Consider the following 4384-nt stretch of genomic DNA (forward strand, 5'->3'; position numbering starts at 1 on the left):
ACCGACATTTTGACTTCTTCCTCTCCCGCCGTGATCAGATCAGGTAGGTGTGCGTGACATCATCACATTGTGCGGGCGCTGCAGGAGACCTTGTCACTGGGTTGCCATACAAAAACAGCACTTTTCATATCGGTGAGTGATTTTGATGGAATGGCCGATGTCCGATATTTAATTTTATCGCTAATATTGGACGATACGATAACATGCCGATAATATCGTGCATTGAAACTCCGATGACAGATGAAGACTAGATCTTTTGCAGTAATACCTAAATAAACGTCAGTATGTGAATTTTACACCATGTTCAACTGTTTTTAAAACCAGCTGTCTTTATTTAAACCGCATTCTTGAAACAAAGCACATTATGTACAACAACGGTCAGAAAATAAAACTGTTTTTATTAAATACATGTGTCTTAGTGTGCATCCACTTTATAAACAGTTCTGGTGTGTGGCGTGGGGTGTCTTAAGCATCGTTTTCATCCCTTGTTGTTTTTGACCGTGCAGTGAGCTCATTCTGAGGTCAAGACACAAGAAAGAAAATTCTGACCACCCCCCCCCCCCCCCCATTGAGATCCGATCTTTTTTCTGTTTGTGTGTGTTGTAAGGATTGCTCATGCACCGTCAAAGGTTAAAGGCAATAATGTTTTTGCTCATATGCGCATGTGTTTGACTGTTGCTTTGAACTGTGACTTTAATGGTTGGCAAAGATCATGTTTGTCTGTTAGCAAAATATCTCATGACCCACCCAGAAACCAACCCAGTTTAAGATGACCATCATAGATTTTTAATCTTAGTCAACCAAAATTGAATATAACTTAGTCAAGTTTACAGACACTGGGCTAACGTTTGATGTGGTAGTAGCTGAGCATCATCCTCATCTTACTCCAAACTTGAGAGATCTTGCGATATCAGATTAGAGCAAAAATAAGTTGCAAAGTATGACCAAATTTGGTTCTGATTTTGAACAAAGACAAGACTGAGGTTTTAGTTTTTGGACCTGAGCACCTTAGGAATGAATTTTTCAGCCTTTCTTCCTCCTTAGATGCATTAATCTGTCCTCCAGCTCTAATGTTAAAAATCTTGGTGTTATTTTTGATCAGGACATGTCTTTTATCCCCCACATTAAAAACGTTACTAGAACCACCTGCGTAATATCACTAAAATTAAAAACATATTATCTAAAAATGATGTGTATAAAATGGTTCATACATTTGTCACATCTAGACTGGACTATTGCAGTGGTTTATTATCTGGGTGTCCAAATACTTCTTTAAAACGTCTTCAGTTGATCCAAAATGCTGCTGCCAGAGTCTTAACCAGAGTTAGTAGGAGAGATCATATCTCTCCAGTTTTAGTTTCTCTCCAATGGCTCCCTGTCAAATCCAGAATAGAATTGACCTACCGTTCCATGTTCATCTGTCTCTCCTTCCTGTCCTCTCAACCAGCCAGTCAAAGCAGATGGCCGCTTGTCCTGAGCCTGGTTCTGCTGGAGGTTTCTTCCTTTTAAAAGGGAGTTGTTCCTTTCCACTGTTACCACTGTGCTTGCTCAGGATGGGAGACTGCAACGAAGCCAAGATTCAACTTGTCTGCTGGATTCCTTAGATAGAGAACTTTACTAATTGGCTTTTATGTGAATGTTCCTGTAAAGTGCCCTGAGACAACTTTGTTGTGATTTGGTGCTATATAAATAAACTGAATTGAATTGAATTGAATTGAATTCAAAATCTTACTTCTACAAAGCTCTCAACAGCCTAGCTCCATCTTGTATTACAGATCTTATTGTTCCATATTTTCCTAACAGCGCACTTAACTCTCAGACTGCAGGCTTACTCGCGGTTCCTAGAGTTTCCAGAAGCAGAAAGGGAGGAAGATCTTTCAGTTATCAGGCTCCTCTCTTGTGGAACCAACTTCCAGTTTCTGTCCATGAGGTTGACCCATTGTCCAGTTTTAAGACTGGGCTTAAGACTTTCCTTTTTGATAAATCCTATAATTAGGGTTGGCTTGTTATGTTGCTATAGACTTAGGCTACTGGAGGACAAACTCATTTCTTGAAATTAATTTCTAAAATGTAACAGTTTTCCTTTGATACTACACTGCCTGGCCAAAAAAAAAGTCGCCACCAAAGAAAAAGGTCACACACTAATATTTCGTTGGTCCACCTTTATCTTTGATTACATCATGCATTCACTGTAGCATTGTTTCAATAAGCTTCTGCAATGTCACAAGATCTATTTCCATCCAGTGTTGCATTAATTACAACCAATCTCTCCAGGAGCTTCTGGACCTCCATGCTCCCTTTAAAGCAAGGCTGGTGTCTTTCTCCCGTTCAGCCCCTTGGTACACTGCTGAGCTGCGCAAGATGAAAGCAGCTGGCCGTGCTATTGAGAGACGTGTAAAATCATCTGGTCTCTCTGTACATCAGCAGGCATATAAAGAACATCAGAAAGCCTACGCCTTTTCTCTTAAAGAAGCACGGTCCAAATATTATTCCAACATCATCAACAACTGCCCTGGAAACTCTAAACAACTCTTCTCCACAATAAATCATCTCCTTAATCCCATTAAACAATCTCATGAGGACTCTGTTCAAAAATGCAACCTGTTCCTTTCATTTTTTAAAAACAAAGTTAACTCCATTAGATCTCAGCTCCATAGCCTCCCTGATCTTCATCTGCCATCTACCCGTCTGCATTCTGGGTCCCTGAGCTGCTTTGATGAGGTTGTTCAGAGTGAAGTGGAGACCATCATCAAGAAAATGAAACCTTCATCCTGCGCCCTGGATCCTTTCCCCTCGTCTCTCATTAAATCCAATCACTCTGCAATAAGCCCATTAATCACACAAATAATAAATAAGTCACTGCAATCTGGTCAATTTCCACTGCCTCTTAAAACTGCCATCATTAGGCCTCTTCTGAAAAAATCTAATTTGGATCCAGACATTCTTTCTAATTACCGCCCAATTTCTCACCTCCCATTTCTGTCAAAAGTGCTGGAAAAAGCAGTTGCTGCTCAGCTGCAGATCCACCTAGAACAACACTCCCTATATGAGAAGTTTCAGTCTGGCTTCCGTGCAGCTCACAGTACTGAGACCGCACTGCTGAGAGTCACCAATGATGTCCTCATGGCTGCTGACACTGGTTCTCCCTCCCTCCTTGTTCTCCTTGACCTCACTGCAGCTTTCGACACTGTGGACCACAGTATCCTCCTCCACCGTCTTCATGTGGAGGTCGGTCTCTGTGACACTGTCCTGGACTGGTTTAAATCTTTCCTCTCCAATAGGCTGGAATGTGTTAGTCTTGGCAATGCCAAGTCCCAGACTGTCTGTGTCTCCTGTGGTGTCCCTCAAGGGTCAGTTTTAGGGCCCCTGCTATTTTCCCTTTACATGTTGCCTTTAGGTCAAATTATTAATCAGTACAACATTTCTTTTCACTGTTATGCCGACGATACACAGCTTTACATCAGGACCGGAGCATCATCTTCACCACTGTCATCTCCATCTTCACTCGCTGCCCTCTCTACCTGCCTGGAGGAGATAAGGGCATGGATGAATCAGAACTTTCTTCAGTTAAACTGCTCCAAAACAGAGGCCATACTGATTGGCACCCCTCACCAGGTTCAAACTTCAACTATAACGACTATTTCATTTTCCGGACAAGACATCCCCCTCTCCACCACCTCTGTTACAAATCTTGGAATAAAAATGGACACTCATCTTACATTTGAAAATCATATTAAGCATCTGTTTAAAACCTGTTTCTTCCATCTTAGAAATATCTCCAAACTGCGCCCATCTCTCACTTTTGCTGATGCAGAGAAACTCGTCCATGCTTTTGTCTCCTCCAGGCTCGACTACTGCAACTCCCTGTTTACTGGGATCCCCGGCAAAAACCTTCAGAAGCTTCAATATATTCAAAACAGTGCAGCCAGGATTTTATTGAGAGCTCGTAAATTTGAACATATTACACCCATTCTCCATAACCTCCATTGGCTTCCTGTCACCTACAGAATTCAGTACAAAATTGCTCCCATCACCCATCAGTGTTTATATGGAAATTCACCAGATTATCTGAAGGACCTTCTTGCTCCATATTCATCCACCTGGTCCCTACGATCACAGAACAGTCATCTCCTCCACCTGCCACGAACTAAATTAAGGACCATGGGAGATCGGGCATTCTGTGTGGCTGCCCCCCGCCTCTGGAACTCCCTCCCTGAATATCTGAGAGCTCCACAATCATTGACTGACTTTAAAGAAGGCTTAAAGAGTTTTCTTTTTAAGCAAGCCTATTCTGCCTCCACATGATTGTATCATTGATTTTAGTTGTTTGTATCATTGATTTTAGTTGATTTTATCACAGATTTTAGTTGATTTTATCACAGAT

This window comes from Nematolebias whitei, chromosome 16, assembly GCF_014905685.2.
Source record: "Nematolebias whitei isolate Nwh7 chromosome 16, NemWhi1, whole genome shotgun sequence".
Lineage (NCBI taxonomy): Eukaryota > Metazoa > Chordata > Actinopteri > Cyprinodontiformes > Rivulidae > Nematolebias > Nematolebias whitei.